We start from the raw sequence: 21,752 nt of genomic DNA on the forward strand, positions 1-21,752 counted from the left end.
AAAATCACCATCATCCCATTACCTTCACTCTCTGCCTACACATCTTTGGAATGGTTTAAACAGTGTTTTATAATGTCTTGATTCACTAAACCTTAACTACCTGACCTGCTGCAGCATCACGACCCTTTAAGGTCTCTCGGATCTGCTGACAAACATGTTTTTGTCTTTCCAACATTCAGATACAGGCCCCTGTTTACACATTTCTAATGGAAATGCATTGTTTTAGCATTTTTTATCAGAAAACATTTCCCTGTACGTGGAAACACTGAAAATATTTTCTGGAAATGAGGGGAATGCTGAAAACAATGTAGTTTTCATGTTTGGCCACTATGCTTGTGGAGCTGTTTTTTTTTTTTTTTTAATTAAACCACACACACACACACACACCACACACACACGCAGAGAACAATAGACTATTGTTGGATTGCCATTACGATGCCATTGACATCCATGCCTTAAATTTTAAAAGAGAGAGAAGTATTGTTTTTATCAATGGAGGTTTATTATTAAAGGAGTTGATTGGTGAAGTTTGGTGGATAAACTAAACTCCTGATATCCTGATGTGGCAGTGTGACTATCAGTCAGATCCTCCATTTAAACCCTCTGCAGTCATCAGAAGAACCCTTGTATGTTTCATTTTACAGACAGACTGTGATGCATTCTCCTGCTTAATGGTGTTTATAAAGGAAGGAGGGTGCTTGAGATCTGTGGCATGTTTAAACAGCAAAAAAAAAAAAAAAAAAAGAAAGAAAATATTGGAAAGGGAGGCAATTGAAGAGTTGATGGAAGGAAGAGCGGGATGGATTTCACTGAGTGATTCTCATTTTAATGGCTCACTTAGAAAGTGGAGAGGAGGAGAGAGAAAAGTGGGTAAAAGGAGAGGGAAGCCAAAGTGTTATAAAACCCGATTTTATGTCCTTTTCTTTCTATTTGGCGGCTCTGGAGACGGCGTGGATGTCAGATAGTAGTGAGCAGGAGGAGGGGCAGCTGGTGATGACAGAGGGAGGAAGAAGAAGATGGGCGTCTGCTCACTCTCACTGCTTGGTTGTCTGTCAAATACAGAGAGAGGGAAGGAATGAGAAGAACAAATTGGGCAGAACAGAAGGGAAAGAAGAGAACGGAGGGTCAGTGGGACAGTGGTCTCTGCTTTAAGGCTCCCGTGAAACACTTGTATTTACACATTGAGCTCGCAATGCAGAGAGCTGATGGAGAGACAGGAAGAGGTGAAAGGTCGAGGGATTGTGGTTTTGCTTTGAGAGATGCAGGCAGTGGAAATGAGATCGGACCGACTTCAGTGCCACTTCTTAAAATTCATTTTGGATATGCCTAATGGAGACGGCCGTGCCAATCACGTCATTCTGCGTCTGTCCCGTGGGTTTTCTCCTCGTATCCGTCTCTGTCAACACGCTTGTTCATCCAAGGCTTTAATGACACAGTTCTTCTCAAGTTTTCCAAATAAATTCCCATGTTGCTGCTTCCAAAAAACTCACACTTCCTGTGTCCCACTTTAATTTTTCCAAACTTTCTCTAGGAGTTTCTCACACCGTACCCTTAACTTCCCGTAGCAGCGGCCGCTGAAGAGCCCCACAGCATGATGTTTCCCCCGCCATGCTTTCAAGCCTTCAGCTTTTCTCTCTGAGATTTTATTTGTATAATCTGATTTTTATTTATAAGTTACTTACTTAATTCTCAGGGAGCCTTTTTAAGTTTTTCCCAAAGAGCTTTTACTGGTTATGTGAACATTTGTTTGTATTTTTTTCCCAATAATTGTCTGCATTGCACAATGTAAAATGACAAAACAGTTATGTTACTGTAAATTGTTGGGAATACCGCTCAACGTTTATGCGTATCTACATTTTTTTCTAAAATGGCAATATGGGATTTAAACTCAGTATATTTTATTCTCAAAGTTTTGCCACAAATACAATTCTGGGTCAAAGCAACGGACAATCTGCAACACAAGCACTTTTATTAATCACCAGATACACAACAGGAGAAGTGAATATTCTGGAAACATGGTAGAAAAGTGGCACGCATTAAAAAAAATCCATGTTTCTATCCAGCAGTGTTAAACTCATTTTAGTTGAGGGAGAATCTCAGGAAGTAAAGTGACAGCACGAAAATCTACAAACATCGACAAATCCAAATGTTTTAGTACAAATAAATGGATTACATGCATGAAAAATATATCTATACAATGTAACATAAATCCTTAAATGTAAAGATATATCTTTATCGTTGTGTTGCTCAGCTCTAAGTTTCATGTTGGTGTACAGCTGTGGTTTTTTTCTGTGTTGGACTTGAGGCTTCCAGCCGATACTCTGCTTTCTCCCACTGTTAGCTGGGATTGGTTCCAGAACCCCGAAACCTTAAACTGGATAAAGTGTGATGAAAGATGGATGGATGGATTGATGGTTCCTGTCTTGAGCATGCACCTGCGTGTTGATGTGTTCTGCTGCAGTGCTGGTTCTCTGCCTTCTGCATTATTGGTTTATTCATACAAAGTTTCCACCTCAGCCAGAAGAGATGAATTAGGGCTTTCCAGCACTAGAGACTGAGTTCAGAACTCTTTCCATCCAGCATTCAGCAACACTCATGTCACTTTCCTCATGACACGGTCTTGTGACACTTGGTGAATAAAATCTCATTTAGGTAAATTAGTTTTTTCTCTGCATTTACTCTAATCGTCTTTCATAGCTGCAGTGGTGTGCTTTGAAAAAAAATGTAGAAGTAAAATACTTAATTTGTTTCTGTATGCTCTGACAAACTTTGTCTCTCTCTCTCTGTCTCTCAACAGTACCGCCTGCAAAAAATGTGCACCATTTGTACAATATTATCACTCCTGAGATTTAACACCTGTTACACATTTTTGCCAAGTACAAAGAGCAAAATGTAGCATTACTTTGGATTCTTCCTAGAATAACTGCCAGCCTTTATCTCAGGTAACTCTATTTCAGTTGCCTAAATGAATAAATGTTTAAATGGTTATTAATACATTCTGTATAATCATTGTCATTAGTGCAAGTTTTCATTGAATGATTCAGAGTTATTCAAAAAGAACAAAAAGTTTTCCTGTACTGATAAAAAACCCAACTACCAACCCAACTGTATAGTCTAGTGAAAAAAAAAAGAAAATGAACAGAATTACAACATTCTGAATCTGTTCCCAGGTATAATAGAATTGTTGAAGCCTCCACATTAACCGATCTAATAATCAGGACGGGCGTCTTCCTGACACACTTGATCAGTCAAGACGAGATGAGCAAACAGGACATTTGCCGTCTCCACTTCTGATGGGATCCTGCGCTGCGCTCCAGTAAACGCTCTGACAAGTCACTCACACTTGCTCAAATAAAGATAAGGCTGCGGCGTCTTTCTCAGAACACAAAACGCAGGATTTGTTCCGTCACTGATACCCACACTTTCAAGGCTGTTCTGGCGATCAGCTTAAAAACGGATTAAGTCAGTGTAATGAAGAATTTAAATCTCTGAGCAAGAATAAGGGAAATATGAGGTCGGCCCAAACACCTCAGGGGAGCATCGACAACTCTCTAACATTACGTTGGTTTAATTCAAGTGTTTTGACCAGTCTTCCAGTTTCAGGACTTGAATCGACGCCTGCAGCGTTAACCTCCGCTCTCCTGTTTTCATTCACTCCAAACTCCGCCCACCAGGGGAAACATCTGATGTTTGACAATTGAAATAACACCAAAAGAAACAAAGGGATGAAGTAGATTTGTTTTCGTGTCCTGGTGCGACAAAGAAAACTTCCTTCCCTTCAAGCTGTCAGTAATTGGTTCCTCCTGTCAATAAAAGGTTTCTGTGTGTTTCGTAGCTGACAGCAGCACCTGTCCCTGCATCTGACGCTTCAGCCGCACGTCTCTCACCCCCCCCCCCCCCACCCCCTGTCCTGCATCTTATTGCTGTGCCCATCCTCCTTTTTCTTGTTCTGTTCTGATCCTCTTTTTCTTGCTTTGTTATTCCTCTCTGTACGTATAGCCCATTCTACAGCTCCTTTCATTATCTATTTCCATCTCCGTTTCAGTTTCTTAACAAGCTGCTTCCTGTCTGTCTGGCACAGCTGTTGATTACCTAATTACCTTGCCTTTCACACATCAACACACACACACACACACACACACACACACACACACACACACACACACACACACACACACACACACACGCACACACACACACAGAAATACGATGAGGGCTATTGTTCATAATCAATCACAAAAGCTTTATGTTTGGCACAAAGTTTTTGGTTTAGAAACTTAATTACGTACCCCTGTGTGTGTGTGTGTGTGTGTGTGTGTGTGTGCGTGTGCGTGCGTGCGTGCGTGCGTGCGTGCGTGCGTGCGTGCGCGCATTTTTAGTTGTGTCTGCATCTATTTTCAGGTCATTCTAGTAGCCTCAAAACAATTTCACCAGGTCAAATGGACTTTTTTACACCTCTTGGAAGCATTTCACCAGTTATTCACGTCGCTTTAAAAGTTTTCCAGAATAAGTTCAGTTGCCCTTGATTAATGAGAAAATGCACGAACAGATTGATAAAATCACATATGAAATAATGGTAGGACACACTAAAATATTAGGTAAGTGTTTTGCAATAATAAAACCATAAGTGATCTTATCTGTAGTTGCACAATGAAATCATGTTATTTATTTTATTTATTTTATTTTATTTTTTTATTTTAGTGTCTCCAATAGTTTATGTGAAAAGTTGAGTGTGACTAACGGTGTAAATACATTCAGTTAAAACATGCAACAATGGAAAAATGCATTGACAGTATGATGAACCTCTAGAAATTAGCTTGGGCATAGTTCAGTTACATGTATATCTTTAAGTGGATACCAAAGATTTTAAAATAAATGGGGGTTTGTGCTGCACCTTCAGATTACATACTGAATAAGCAAGTTTCAAAACTTTGAAAAAATCACTCTAACTAACCCACGCATGCCAACTCTGCCCTCCATCAACTGGAATTACACATAATATCTAAAAATAGAGAAATTTGTTCGGAAACACATTTGAACCACAACAGACATGACTGCTCAGGAGTTAGCTACAGTAAAAAAAATTCTTCATGTCATACACATATAATACTTCATATCATACGATTTTGTACACATGACTCTGTTCTGCTGTCACTTTCACTGCTGCTTGTCAAATCTGTCCTTAAAGTACATCTCAAGGTTTAACAGCACTCATGTTAAAACTAATGGGCGATGGCATCCTGATAGTCCATGAATACCAGAGAACTTAAACAGCCCCTTTGGAGTGTGCGTTGGATTCTGAATAAAAAACTTTATCCGAAATGCATTAGCGCCCTGGATTATAAAATAGGACCTGCAGAGTCTTGATGAATGTGTGATTTAATGCAAGTACATGTAACCAATGCAGAACCACTTTTTCTACCGTCAGGGACAGAGTGCAGCTGCCGCTATGAATACCATTATGGACATTAGGCAGAAGAATATATGGAGCACTTTTTTTTTATTTTTTTTATTCGAGCTCTAAAAATGTATCATTACATTTAGACATTGAATTGGCTACAATGTGATGATTTTTCTATCAGAGCCTAACTAAAGCTGCAAGAGCTTACTTGACCTCATAGAGAGGCAGGTCACAAACTCTACCATTATCTGCACAGTGGCGACTGAAACTTTTATCATCAAAAATGTATATCTGAGAGCAAGTGTTGTAAAGACACTGACTAAGTGACTGATGTGGCTGAGTCTGTATAACAGCAATCCAACATGGTCGTCGGTCCGTGTGGCCTTTTGTTGATGTTTATAGTGTCTTATTCACTGCTCTGCTCAAAAACATGAAAATGATTCTGAAAATGTTTACAATTTTTGTGTAAATAGACGTCGTTTTCAGACTTCACTGTTTAAATGGGAAACTTTTCTGAAACCAAATGTAATAAACAAAGTGTCTTCACTTCTCGTATGAATGGGCCTCAAACTGACCCACACGGTGCTGACAGTCCAGCAGCCCTGCAGTATGTCAGATATTCCCTTCAGGATCCAACTGAAGTCCAGCAGGTGACCCAGCTCATTCGGTGGCGAGTCAAATCCATTTCCACTCACCATCCTTCACTTTTTTTCTTGGATTCTTTTCAATCTGTTTTCCTCTTTCATCCATGTAATTAAATTCTAAGGTAAAGCTGAGAAGTGTGTCACAGAAAAAAAAAAACAAAAAAAAAACAACGCAAACATATGAAATAGGTCACCTATTAAATGAAATGACAGCCCTGTCCCATTTGGCCCTTTCAAACCCTCCCTCTCCCCAACTATTGACTCTTCGACCTCTTTCCCTCGCTCCTCGCCGCCTCGTTCCAGCCTCTCCGTCCGGCTCTCTCGCTCCGCTCCACTCCTCTCCTCTCCTCTCCCAGTGATTAACGGTTCTGATTATATGTGCCAGGATACCCATTAGCTCGGACGCATGCAAAGGCCCCTGCCCTCTTTTCCATTACACACAAACACAGCTCTCGCACACGCAGAGTTTCATCATAACCCACAAACATCCTCACAGTATGTGGAAATGCAGAGCTTTTACAGACAAAGACACTAATGCTCCTGAGACTAATTATCACTCAGGTGTGTCGTCTTATATTTATTTGGGCCAGTGAGGTGCTAACAGGATTTTCTCTCTCCTTTTTCCTTTTTGCCTTTCCTCTGTAGTCTGCCATCTGTCTGCCTCTTTTCCTCTTTACTACTTCCACTTCTATCTCACCGGCTTCTCCTCGCTCGCTCTGTCTCTCTTTCCTCCCTCTCAGCCCAGCACTGCTGAGGCAAGGGTTTTACAGGTTATGTTCGGTGTCAGATCCAATGAAAAACTGTCAGAGACAAGCGGGGAGGGGGGGCGAGAGGGAAGCACTACGCTGCATTGAAATTAGGCAGAAGCAGGGGGAGCCACTCCATATCGGGGAAATGCTGCAATTTTGGCTCACAGGAAACAGTGTCGGTGATGTAGTGGAGAACAAAAAGGTGCATGGACTTTGCACTCCGGTTTGACGCCTTGTGCAAGCCAAAATAACAACAACAAAAAAAAAAACACTATTCCCAAGAAAAACTCAAGAGCAGATTCCTGGAAAAAGTGTTGTGCTCTTCATTGTTTTCACATCACAGTGATCTGATGATGATCTGGATCGCTGTTGCGAGGCAACCGTATTCGCCGATCTCTCGTCTGGCAGCGTTAGCGATAACCGTCCCTGATAGCGATCGACAGCAGCTACTTATCGTAACAGAGTTTAATCTCTGGAGGATCTGTCTGGGAGCAACACAGGTGACTTTAAGATCGGCTCCAAAATTTGGAGCTGTCAGTCAGAGCAAAATCAATGGAATGAAGGGAAAATACCACAATCTAACCTGCAAATATGTCGATGATGACGGAGTATGCTGAACAGTCCCTGCTCCATTTGATTACAAGGCTTGTAACTGTTTCTTTTTGAAAAACATACATTTCATTAACACTGGCAAGTCAAGGCCAGTTAGCATTGAGTCTCTCTTGCACTGATCTCTTCAACTGTTGTGCAAATTATTGAAAATTAGCATTCGAAAACCTTTCCATTTGATTTTTTTTTTTTCTGAAGTGGGAGTTACTTTCAATTAACATCCTGCTATCACAAAGTTTCCGTATTGTAGTGTGTTGCTGTGAGACATTGTGATTAATTCATTTACAATGTTCAGTTGAAGCTACATCAGAGGATGCTCTGCATTTACAGCAAGGTAGATCGCAGAATCTACGCAGTGCTTTCACCCTGCCTCGAGGTTGTGGAACACTTCCAAACCTGCATGAGATTGTTTAGTTGTGTTTTTTCTCCTGTTGCACGTTTACGCTCATCCTGAGCAGTTTGGCACACAGATTGGCAGTGACGCTGCAAATTGTGGCTCGCGCCGGGCGAAACAAAGGCTGAGTGTCGCAGTGCACAACATTTATGTATCCTCTGCAACAACAACAATAAAGAAAGGTAATATTTGGAGAAAAATAAATTAGGCTTAATGTCGATGTTGATGCTTCTTGGAAAAAGGAAACCTGATTTATGAGCCAATGGCAGCGCTCTCATTAGAGACCAACAGAGCAGTTTTGATCGTTAAATACGAGCTGCAGCGTTGGGGATACAGGCTAATGTGAATTTTACTTCTACTAACAATGATCTTTTCCACCAAAGCAGCCCGAGATTTCACATCCATTGAAGTCACCGCTGGTGCGAACTGTCACCCTGCGCTGAAGAGAACTCTGTTGGAATCTTATTTTCTTTTGCATATCTGATCATGTAAATCACTGGTATCTGTCATCTTTTTATCATGATGGTTGTGTCCAAAATATCCACGTTTTATGGGTAATTTTCCTAAAAATTACAGTGTAAGTTTGTGTATTTTGTGATTTTTTTTTCCCTTTAGTAGTAAAAATGACAAAAAAGGCAGGTCAAGATCCAAAGGACCACCGTTTCCCCTGAAAATGACTCATTTAATCACTTGCTATTATAATAGCATTAGGGACTGGTTTTATGCAGTCTTTTGTTGTTATTTTTGTCACCAAATGAAAGCATCTCCTCATAATATTTTACCTCCTGGCAGGGTGTGCTGACACTTTATTTTATGTTACACTAGCGGAGGGACCCACGTTTATTGCAGATTTCTGGCTGAAATTTAAAAAAAAAAAAAAGAAGAAGATAAAAATAAAGCATCACTGTTAAAGTTGCGTTTTAAGTGACTCCGAGCAAAGAAACACACAAAACGCAAAAAAATGCTAAAGACAAAAATAAAAGGAGACTGGTTGCTTTGAAAAGAACAGATTCAGTGTAGAAATGCTCCAGCAAGACAAATATGAATCATGGGGCGTTACTCAGCGGAGTTGCAGAATACATAATGCGAGTCTCTTTAAATGGGTGATTCATGGTTATCTTCTCACATTCGCTTCCAGCTGAAATTGTGAGACAGGAAATGGAGCCCCAAAACACTTACGATCAGGTCATCAGTCATGCGACTGCTGTAATTCGGTGACGGATGATACAAATCACGGTTGTGTAATGTTCCCTAGAAATTTGTTGGGTTTTGTGTTTTCTGCATTTTTATGTTAAAAAATGAAAGCGGAGACAACCGGTGATGGATTATCTGGCAGGTCAAGAAAGTATGCAATGAAGCCATGACTGCTTCATTAGTAAGTAAAGTCCAGTGGAGTCTCAGTGGAGGCAGCTGTGGTTCAGGAGATCACAGCATTTAATCCCAAACTCCTTACTGAGTGTTGAGGAAGACATTAAAACCTAATTTGCTCCTGACAGGCGGGTCAGTGACCACCACGGCGTCTGAATGGGGGCATTAAAGGGAAAAAGCCAAGTGCTTTTTCTGTTAAGGTAGAAAAGCTGAGGCTATATTAGTGCTGTCCATTTGGCTTTTACCAATGCTTTTCAGAACTCCAGCTATCCCTTCAGGGCATAACGTACACGGCGTCCTGTCAGGAAGCGCTCGCTGCTTCCATTACGGTTCCGGGCTGAATTCATGCGGGTCACAATGAGGTGACAAACCGAGTTGATTACGTGTCTGACAGTGGGAAGTATTACGGTCACCCTCCAGGAATGTTCAAGTTACTTGGTAATCAATGTATAGAATCAAATAAAACATGCCTCGGTGTGTGATTTGAGCCGGCTGGCAGAGAGCCACAGCACCGTTACAACTCACAATAACTCCACTTGTCTCTTCTGCTCTTTTTACCGCGTTCGAGCAAGTCCCAGCAAATGGGCCAATACATTAGCAGGAAAGCTAACAAAAGGGACAACAAGAAGGGCATTTGCTTACATTTAATGCAGGTTCACTGTAAATCAATGCTATGCTAAAGGGACATAAGTGGTGTGTGCTTTTAGAGGGAGCAGGGATGGAGAGTGAGGGTGTGTCACCCAGGGAATTAGATCAACTAAGGGTGACTGAAGCGCGTCAGTCGCAGAGGAGTTACAATCACAGACCTCAATGACCCATGTTTGATTTGAGCAAGAGAGCTTTTCTCTGAAACTCTTCATGTGTTTGTCAAGGAACACTTTACTAACTTTTCTTTGGGAGCGCGAGGAGAAGAAAGAATTACTGGTGGAGAAGAGGAGAGGGTTTGGTTGCTGTGCCCTCATGTTTTACTGATAGTTTTGTCTCTATCACCCCGACACGAGCAAATGCGCTTGATCATCAAGGGGCCTTTGTATTGATTTCCTTCAAGCCTTAAAAACTCGTCCTCACTCTTAAAAGTCAGCAAATATGTGGCCAAGCATTTGGGATCAGATTAGAGGCTATGATCAGGGGTGGGATCCCAGGGACCCAACATCTGACAACACAAGTGGAAAAGGAGAGACTTTCTGGGAACATGACATGCATTTCCTGTAGTTTCAGTATATTTTAAACAACGTTTTCTCAAAAGTGACCTTTTTTTTGTCACCACAAAGGCAACACATTCCCGTGCTGTAAGTAAAAATGTAGTTCCAAATAAAGTAATAGATACCGATACACAGTGACACCTGCACTCCACCTGAATTCATTTCCTGCTGTTTTTCTTACACACACTACTGCTTTAATATACTTCTTTGTCACCTTTTCCAGCATTCATGCACATCCTAGTGAACACAATAAATCACACACATGCACATCATCTATACCACTTTGTCCAAGTCAGGGTGGCTGGCTGTTCTAGCTGATCCCAGTTATCGCTGAATGAAGGCATTTTATCCCCTGGTGTGCCACCACATAGAGAAAAATACCATTATGTACACCAATAAGCACTTTAGCATCAACAGTTGTTGAAGCGTGTGTGGAAATCTGAGTAACTAGAGATACATACTCATGTAAGGGGAGAACTTGCAATGGTTGATTTATATCAAATTTGTGACATGCTGTATCAGTATATTATGAATACAGTAAGCGATCACTCATTTTATTTCACATCACGAGTCAGTTTCTCTCTTCATGTCTTCTTCAGCAAAAATATTCACAGTGCATACATTTTGTTAGCAACCCAGTGAACCCCAATGAATTCACTGAATTCACATTGAAGTGCTGATACCCCTTTGGTGAAACTATTCTTTCTAAGATGCAGTGAACATGCCCCATGTACTGGCACAATAAGAAAATCCTCTCACTATTTCAATACTAGGCTTTGTTAATTCTCAAGAAGAAAGGAAATAGATTCCTGGAGAAGTCGATACCTTAGAATGAGTTATGTTAAACAAGCACAGCTTTGGAAATGTGTTACTATTAGATTTGCCTTCATTTCAGTTTACATATAACACATAATCTTGGTATTTTAATAGAATTTCAAAGAAAGCAAAATACTCAGAATTATTCATAAAAATGTTCAGATGTACATATAAAGTATTGTAGAATCTAAAGAGCCATTAGAGCTTCTTCAAGGACAAACCCCAGCTCAGAAATTCTTCTTATGTGCATTTTCTCTCTTTTCCTGACAGCTCACGTAAAAGTCATCATGCAGGATAGATCATCTTTAGAATCTTTGGCCTGTTTCAGAAAATGTGTTGTTGAAGCCACTCCTCTGCATTGGCGTCTAAACAACGAGCTTAGAGTGACCAGCTCAGCTGGTTCTACGTTGGTAGAATGGGTCATCTTACAATACACCATCTCTGTTCATGTTAAACTGTCTGTACAAGAAATTGATCCCCAAATTGCTCCCAATACAGGCTGCATGGCAGCTTTTCTCTGTGTTAATATGACACAGCATTAAGCTCCGTTAGGCTGGTGAAGCAGTCAAGATGCGCAGATGGGACTCTGAGTTCTTGGCCTACATTCCTTTCTTGTTGAAGAACCGTCTTGTTTTTATAACACCATGTAGATAGACGGCCAAAGCTTTAAACAGTCCTGGAGATTTCAATCTGAGGTTATTGAGGTTTACGTTTTATCTTTGAAATCTACATGTTTGAGTCTCAATTCTTGTCCAGTTGACCTGATGTGCAACAGTGTTTCTTACTAAATTATATACTGTCGATTCTTGAAACACCTGAACCTAAATCAAGCTGTAGACACATTATTAAAGAACATAAAATAAGTACTTTTGTGGGGGAGGTGTTAAATTTCACTCTTAATGCTCATACCTTATTTACATTTTTCACACTTTGTAGGCATACCTGTAATGACGCCTACTCTTAGTACTCTTCCTCTGAGATTTGTCCTTTTAATTCTTAGTCTTTCTGGAATATTTCTCCCAATTATTCTCTCTCAAAATCTTCTATTGTCACTTTCTTTTGTTTTTCTATCTTATCAGAACCAAATTCAAGTCCTTACATCTCTCTTGTACCAACTCTCATTGCTTCTCTCTCATATTCCCTCCTCTATATTTTGCTCCCACATACACGGACACACAGGGGGATTTGTAAAAAAAGATGTCTCTTCCTTCTCCTAATTTTCTTTTCTCCTCTCCCCTCGTGATCCCTGTGCCCTGACACCCTGCTCTCCTCACTCCCTTTCCTCTTTCTCCCTGTCTTCCTGCCTGCCCACATATTTCATCACTAACTAATATAGCTGGACTCACTGCTTAGACTCAGCAGAAGTGTGTGTGTGTGTGTGTGTGTGTGTGTGTGTCATATTTGCTCCTTTTTTTTTTTCCTTCCAAAGTGAAAATAAAGGCTCTTTCCAAGCTTGGTACTGGTGAGTCAGTTAAAATGCCAGGTTTAAGTGCCGTGCACTCTAAAAATAAAAGGCGATAGGAAGGGAATGGGAGCAATAACAATAACAAACCCCAAAAAGTTTCATTTCACTCTGAGGAATTTCATTATGAGGCTGGATTGTATTGTGCAGAGTGATCAAATACGTGCGTTTCTGGGAGCTGTAACATCCTCCAACAGGGGAAGTCACCTGTTTGACCATATTCAGATGTAGTTTTCCCAAAAGCAAGTGGGAAATTTCCCACCTCCCAGTTAATGAATGTACCATATATCAAGATAAAATCACATATAGAAAACGGATCAATGATCGTAATGCCAGTTGTCAGCAAACAAACGTTATCACCTTTTCCTCCTGCTGTCTGCAAAGAAAGCAGGACTTGACATCTACAAGTAGAAACATAACCAGAGTTTTAATGCTATAAGCAGCTGTTGAACAATCAGGGAATGAAGCTGAAAGTCAAGCTGGAATATGTTGCTTCCTGAGTGGTGAGTAAATGGCTGTCAGCACTAACTCAGCCGATTACGTAGTGTGCTGACAGTTAATCAACCTGTGCTCACCGTTCATGAAAAAAAACACCGCATGTACCGTCAGTCTACTGTAAATCCATGCACAGGTGAGACATTTTACAGTAGTTCATTAGCATATTCTCTGCCTGCAGTGATCTGGAGCTGGAGTCAATCCCAGCTGACTGTGAGCGAAGGCAGAATACACGCTTTACAAAGACAGAGAAACACACTCAGATTCACATCGAGGGGCGATTTAATGTCACCAATTAATCTCGTATGCATGTTTTGAACTGTGCAAGGAAACCGGAGCACCCACAAACACACACACACCACACACACACCACCACACACACAACACACACACACACACAGGAAGAACATGCAAACTTCACACAGAAAGGCTTAGTATTTGAACCCATGACCTCCTCACAGTGAGGTGAGAGTGCTAACCTCTCTCAAGAATAAAAAAGTCTCAAAACTCAAAAGCGAGGCACGTTTGAAGTTTTGACTGTGTTGCTTTCTGCGAGTGTCTGCACAGGAGAGTCGGTCGGGGGAAAAAGTGCTCGCTTAGCCGACAATGAATAAATAAAGTTGGGAAAGAAAAGCTGCTTTTCACTCCTACTAATTCTTCAGAAGTCAGGAGGAAGTGTGGTATTGATGGACAACAAATCTGCTTCCAGTGTGCTTTTTCTTTGTGTGTGTGTGTGTGTGTGTGTGTGTGTGTGTGTGTGTGTGTGTGGCATTGATCTAAAGAAGCAGCTCCTATAAATTCAATCAGTCCTATCCATTCTCTGGCTGTTGACTTTTAGCTGCCTGGCTCCCACCTTGAGAAGCCCAGCTACTTTTATGGAGATAGGCCATTCATTCTCCTCTTTCTTTCCCTCTCTCTGCATGCCTCTCCATCTCTCTCTCTCTGTCTCTGTCTCTCTCTCTCTCTCTCTCTCTCTCTCTCCTCTCTCCTCTCTCTCTCTTTTAACTCTGCTCATTGACTTTCATTTTCTGTCTGCCTCTGTATATCTGTGATTTGTTTTCCCTTGCTTATTCTCTCCCTCTGAATGCACTTGAATGCACCGTCCTGTTTGTGGGTTTGAAATTTCTAAAATGACTCTTTCATCTAAATCAAAAGTCATCAGCAGTCAGAAACACAGCTGACATTACTACAAACAATGCCATGAAAATGTAGATGGACAGTCACAATGTTTACCTCCAGAAAGTCAAGACTCCCGGTATATACTGTCCTGGACTTGAATAGTTTCATAGCTGAGAGTCACCATAATAGCTAGTCTAACTCAATTGTCTGCCCATACTAATGTCTGTTTACTCATCTTGTTAATGTTTATCGTGTATTGTTTGTGTGTGCATGTGGGTGTGTGTGGGTTTCCTTTACAAATAAAATTGTTAAAATCTAAAAATGTTACAATTTGTATCGATGCTCCCATGTGCAGATTTGTGGGATTTTTGATGCTTATATGTTTTTCCTTTTATATTCTTCCATCCAGAAATGCAATAACACCTACTCTAATAGGTGTTCCAAATCTGCACAAAGATCTGAAATTTTATCTGTTTCATCTTTCTCTTCTCTTCTGATATACGACTGATGTCTTATCTCACATCTTGCAGTTTATAATGTTGGGCTGAACCCTCTGACGGGCCAGTTTGTCCTTGCGCGCCTGCATGTTTGACATTTGTTTAAAAAAAAAAATTTAAAAAATCAAGGAAAACCTGAGAAAAGTTTCATATCTGCAGAGCGATCAGCAGCATAATGAGAAGCTCTGAGCAGTAGTGGACCAAACATGCTACAACTTTTAGCTTCATGCTTTGAGACACCACACACATACGCGCGCACACTACACCACACACCACACACACACACCAGAGACACACACGCTTCCCACTCAGATATGCACAGACGAGCACAATCCGAGCACCATTTTTAAATCCTCCAGAGAAAAAAATGCTGTTGGTGAGAAATACTTGTTGACTCCCCTCTTGTCGCCTTTTTTACTCTTTACACACACACACACACACACACACACACACACACACACACACACACACACACACACCCCATCCCCAATGTGATAAGAAACGCCTCGCTGCTTTCCTCTCTTCCTCTGCAAGCCACAATAACAACATTCAATCACTGTCTGTGTCGCTGCTGTTCTCTCCCCTCCACCTCCACCTTCCTCCCTCTTCTCTCCTTCCTCATTTATTCCTTTCATCGCCCAATATCGCTTCCATCTTCCACTCTCCGGAGCGTCTCCGCTGCCTCACCTCCTTTTTTACACCCCTGACATGGAAATCTTTCACGATCCCGATCTCATCTGCTCCATTTAAGTTCCTATTCATGTCTCGCACTTGAGACGTCGGGCGGAACGTCGCTTACGAGGACAGCGAGAGTCTGATTGCAATCTTCAGCATGTTATAGATTTGTACGGTGTGAGGGGTCAGAATTAGAGTTCTGGATGTATTAAAGACTGCAGTGATGACGTGGGTTTGTCGGTGTACAAAACTTTCACACTTATTACAGCATTCATGAGGTGCATCTTCACCTGGATAGGTCGAGGATTACATCAAAGGTTTTTTTTAATGACTTGTTATCTTCTTTTTTTTTTTTTTCAAATATAAGAAAGTGGTCACAGGTTAGATTCAAACCTCATAAATCAATTCACACAACTCATGATTTAACTAGTATGTTTGCGTAAGATTTGACATTGTAGCATAAGATGAGGGATGTTGGAACACACTCAGTTTCCAGATTCATCATGAGTGGAGCCAGACAGGTAAAAATAATGTATAATGACCTTTTTACTTATAAATTTAAGTTTTTCTATATTTTCACGTAACAGAAACACTAACAATTGAATTGACTACAATCTTAACATAAAGCAAATATTAAAAAAAACTTGTTGAAGAGAAAAATACAGTGAAATGTCTCAAAAGAATCTTTTTCCCATATCTAGAAGTTTAGAGCAGTGTCTTAGAATTGCTGATGTTCTTTGTTGTTAAATTCCATTAAATTCATCCATCCATCCACCTTCAAACACTTATCTGGGACCGGCTCTCAGGGGCAGCTTGTCCAAGCAGAGATGCCCAGACTTCCCTGTCCCCAGACACTTCATCCAGCTTTCCAGCGGGATCCCAAGGCATTCCCAGGCCAGGCGCGAGACATAGTCCTCTCCAGCGTGTCCTAGGTCTTCCCTTGGGCCTCCTAAGGAGGGATATGCCCTGAACACCTGCCCAGGGAGGCATGCAGGAGGACATCCTAAAGAGGTGCCTGAGTCACCCCAGCTGGCTCCTCTCAATGTGGAGGAGTAGCGGCTCTACTCCGACTCCTCCCTGGTTGACTGAGCTCCTCACCTTATCCCTAAGGGAGCGCCCAGCCACACTACGAGGAAGCTCATTTCAGTCGCTTGTATCCGGGACCTTAGCCTTTCGGGTCATGAACCCAAAGCTCACGACCATAGGTAAAGATGGGGGCGTAGACTGACTGGTAAATCAAGAGCGTTTGCATTTAGGCTCAGCTCCCTCTTCAACCACAATGGACTGATACAATGACTGCATCACTGCAGCTGCTGCACCGATTCACCTGTCAATCTCACGCTCCATCCTCCCCCACCCATGAACATGACCTGAAGATACTTGAATTCCTCCACTTGGGGCAAGGTCTCTCTCCGCTAACCTGAAGAGGGCAGACCACTTTCTGCTGGTTGAGGACCATGGGCCTCGGATTTGGTGGTGCTGATCCTCATCTCCATCGTTTCACATTTGGCTACAACCACTCCAGTGCCTGCTGTAGGTCCAGGTTGGATGAAGAACGGACATACATCGGCAAAAGCAAAGACAAAATCCTGTGGCTACCAACCTGACCCCCTCTGGCTTCTGGCTGTGCCTAGAAATTCTGTCCATAAATGACGAACCAAACCGATGACAAAAGGGCAGCCCTACCGGAGTCCGACATGCACTGGGAACAGGTCCCACTTATTGTCGGCCATGCGTACAAGGCTCCTGCTTTGGTTATACAGAGACCGGACGGCCCTTAACAAGGGGCCCCCGGACTCTGTACTCCCAAAGCACCCCCCACAAGATACCATGTGAGACGCAGTCGAGCGCCTTCCTCCAAATGCAACAAAACACATGTGGACTGGTTGGGAGAACTCCCATGAACCCTCGAGCACCCTATGGAGGGTATAGAGCTGGTCCAGTGTTCTACAACGCAGGATGAAAGGGAAAGTTCAACTCATCGGTTTGAATCCTCCTCTCTAGTCCACAAAAACACATGAAACGCTACCATTTAACGGGCCTTAGATGACAATTCCAGAATGTAATACCGTCAATAAGTAAAAGAATATAATTTTGATGGATCCAAACTTACATTTTGTTTCATACTTGGCTCATTTGAGACATTCAGAGGATGTTTTTTTGTATTTCTTCTTTGTTTTACGCGTCTGGAGAGCTTACAGACATTAAAAGGATGTAGAGATTTCCAAACAGGAAGCACCTGGCCCGATGTTTTTGTGGAAAGCAGGATTTACCATTAGCTCGTAGGCTCATGAAACATCATGAAAGCCGAGCACCTCAGACTGATTCCTCTTTTTACTACTTTGTGTGTTTTATGCTCGACTGCAGACCTAATATCCTGCGGGACAGGAATAAAGAGGAAGTTGCTCTAAGTTTGCGATGCAGACTTACTGAGAGTGCTTTTGCTTTTTCATTGCTTTCAAGCTGTCCAAATAGTTTCCGAGGAAAGCATGCAAAGTCCTCGCAGGAACATGGTGAGATCCGTGCCTCCCCTGTGGCAGACCTAATGGCGATACTTAAGTCTGGGTAATCTGAAGGCTCCAGGATAAATATGGCAATCTCGCGAATTCTGGGATGGATATACCATGCGGTGAAGATGTCGGTGTATAAATGCCATTTGTGCCAGACTGCCCTGGAAGCACTGAGGATCTCTACTTCTCACAGCTGCTGTTTCTCTCTTTTTTTTTTTCTCTTCCTCTGTTAGCTTTAAGGTGTTGGAGGCTTAAATTGCGAGCAGTCATGACTCATTTTGTCTCATAAGAGAAGATCAAATGTCCAGACCTGTTTTGAGCTTCTTCAGACTCCCTCTGTCTCCTCCTCTTCCTCTTTGTCTCACTGTCTCCTCCATAAAGTGACCTGTCTGCCTGCCGCTCTAATCGACTGGAAGTGTTCGAATGCCAGAGGTGTCAATGCGCACAAAGTGTCCTCGCATTTACTCGCCAATTGACTCTGAGAACAGTGTGCCTGTGTGTGTGTGTGTGTGTGTGTGTGTGTGTGTGTGTGTGTGTGTGTAGTGTGTGTGTACAGAGACCTTTCTGAAAGGCAAAGTTGTTGGAGAACCATTAATTCCAACACACAAACACGCATAAGTGACGAAGCCCCAGGAGTCTCCTCCGTATTCGCCATTGTCAAGCTTTTTCTTGACAATTCTTTGTACTTCATTGTTTTTATGTTTTTTTTCTCCCTCCTCTTTTTATTCCAGATCTCGTGCACCTCCTGGCCTCAGTGTTTTTCTGTCTGACCCCAAAGCTTTGATGGACAGGGTCAGTGGTGTAGGAACAGGGTGGGGAATTGAACCTACGGGCCCGTGTCACACTGCAGTCAGACCACTTACCATTTGACATCGGGGGCTCGGGGCAGCGGGGGGGCTTGGAGGAAATACACTTTAGAGGAAACACACACACACACACACACACACACACACACACACACGCACGCTCACAGCACACACAAAACCGTTTCCATACATACAGACATGCTGTGAGCTACAACAGAAGCATGAGTGACTGTAAAACCTTCTGCAGAGTCACTCTATAGCTCACTGTTTTACTGGTGACAGATTGTCAATACACCCACTCACCTTGATGGGAAATGGGAGAACACACACACACAACACACACACACACACACACACACACACACACACACACACACACACACACACACACGTTCTCTCTGTCCATCTTCCAGGTTTCTGTCGCTTTCCCAACTCCTATTCAGCATTTCTCTCCTCCCTTCACCTCTCGTTCCTTCCTGAACACTGTATGTGTGCATAGAGTGTGTGTGTGTATGTGTGTGTGTGCGCGTGCGCGCATGTGTGTGTGAGTGTGTGTGTGTGTGTGTGCATGCGAGCTGTCATGCAGCGAAGGTGGAGAAGCGAAGAGCGCGGCCTTCTGGGAGTTGATTTTCTTTTCCTCAGGCTGAGTGGGCCCCTCGGTCTGCATGGCTGACAGCCTGAGTTTGATACCTGGCCTGATTCAGTCACTCTCCTCGGTTTAGCACGGCCAGCCCGGGACACCCCCCGTGGATTATTTCCGAATGGCTAAATTTACGCGAGGCACAACCCCAAAACTTGCAGTTCAGTGGACAACATCAGGGGCTGAGTGTGGTATACGTTACGTAGTGGTATAATCCTGAACAGTAGAGGAACTTATTAAAGCAATTTATTTCTTTTTGAGCCCAAATGAAAGGTCATCTAATGAAAACTGGGCCATGACCTGGGAAACCACACCGTTCTCTTTTTTTGGAGGCAACTTCCTTCAAAGTTGTATTTCGAGTGAGATTTTCCACCCACTGTTTGGCTGCAGGGTAAATATTTGTACTCAATAACGATGAGTAGGTTAGAATCTTTCATGGGTCTATTTAACTGATTGATAGTGAAAAGAAAGAAAGTCTTAAAGAATTTTATACTGGGACTGATTTAGTTACTTTTAAATTCAATGAATGAGTGAATTTTTACATACAATGTTGCTACAGGTTTCTACTGAAAAAATTTCATCACTTCTGATACTGGCTGTGGCTCAGTTGGTGAAGCAGTCATCCTACAATTGGAGAGGTTACAGGTTTGATTCCCTATCTTTCCAATGTTTTTCTGGACTATGCAAAACTAATCAAAAAGTGAAATTTCATTCCACGAACTTTAAAACTGTAAATCATAGGTTGCAACGAGAAATAAAATGCTCATACTAACTAAATGTAGAAATTATATGTGATAAAATCTATCTATCTTTATCAGCATCATATTGACCACACCAACACATATTGAACCATTTTTTAAGTTAAATGTCTCTAAACTGGGGACACTTAAAAAGTTCGTTCAGTATGAGTTACTAAAATTACTTCAATTGCATGATGAGTTTTACTTGCAAAAAGCTAATTCACATGCAAAACGCATTAATTCAACGCATTTCTCAGCAAAATTCTTCAATGTATTGAAGTAATTGAAAGAACAAGATGCTCTGGTAAACAGAGCAACACCTACAGAAAAGAGATTGGACCAAAAGGAGAAGTTACCAAATGCTCAGTTTCTATAACTGAATAGTAAAGGGAAAGGGATATCTCATTTCCCAAATACTTGAACATCATGTTTAATGATAGAATGTAACTTTATGAATTCCTCTTCCAGTGTGCACAGCCCCACTAAGATTACAAGAGCAGTTTCATTGTAGAGCATAAATAGCACATGAATTAAAGTCAGTAGATAAATATGTTTCCAGCCAGAGGCCTGAAATTGAAGCAGCTAAATGGGACACAGCCAGGATTGTAATTACTTAAAAAAAAAAAAAGGGGGGTGCGACACAGTCAAATGTTGTTCTGACCTGAACCACAAACACCTGCCTGGGTGTTGCTCGGGCCGAGCATTGGTGGGACACAGGTAGGACGTGTGGCTTCATTAGACCGGTTATCCAGCCACGTGAGTATCGGTAAGGAACAGACGCACTGCTGCCAGTGGGACCGACCCCTCGTAGTGGGCCATATCCTCCGAGTGCAGGCTGCATGGCCGCAGGTACACCGTTTGCTCATCTGCAGAGATCCGCCCGGACACTTCCCGCCTGGCACTTCCTGTGGTGAATGTAGTACGACTCAGCATGCGATTCAAATACAAAGCATGTTGAGCAAGTTCATGGAAATGTCAGCCAACCATTGTCTATGTATGAACCAAATCTAATCATCCAAAGTTAGAAAAACACTTGAGAATGATGTCAAACAGCTTCCTGACTGGAGAACTCCTGCTAACTTTTAGAGCTCTTAGAGAAAGTGGATCATGGAAGAGTAAATGTGTTCTAACAGAAACATTTCTCACTTTTTGTTGCATGCAGATATATTTAATAGCTCAAAATTGCTATTTTTTATTCACCTGTTTTGTAAATTTTTTTGTTTTATTACATTGATGAACAGATCGAAGTGTCGGCTGAACTAAAATTAAAATGATTAATAAGCCTGTTATGTGTATGAATTCACGTAGTTTTCAAACTTTAACATCTTTTCTTTGTGTCCCAGTTTAACCAATCATAATTTTAAATATATTTTTGAAGTTTTAATAAATTAAATCCAATGATTCTGGATCATTTAGATTTTGATTCAAACTAAAGGTAGTTCCACTCTTGACCTTTCACTCTGACATTCTGTTATTACTTTGATAAGCCTCACAGAAGAGGCATGAGAGAGAAGGTAACACTGACAGATTTAAATCAGGCGTTTCTAAACACATATGCAGCTTTTTTCTTTTTTCAGCTTTTTTTTTTTTTTTTTACATAATTCAATCCTTGTCTTGCGAGATAT

This window comes from Salarias fasciatus, unplaced genomic scaffold (assembly GCF_902148845.1).
Source record: "Salarias fasciatus unplaced genomic scaffold, fSalaFa1.1, whole genome shotgun sequence".
Classification (NCBI taxonomy): Eukaryota; Metazoa; Chordata; class Actinopteri; order Blenniiformes; family Blenniidae; genus Salarias; species Salarias fasciatus.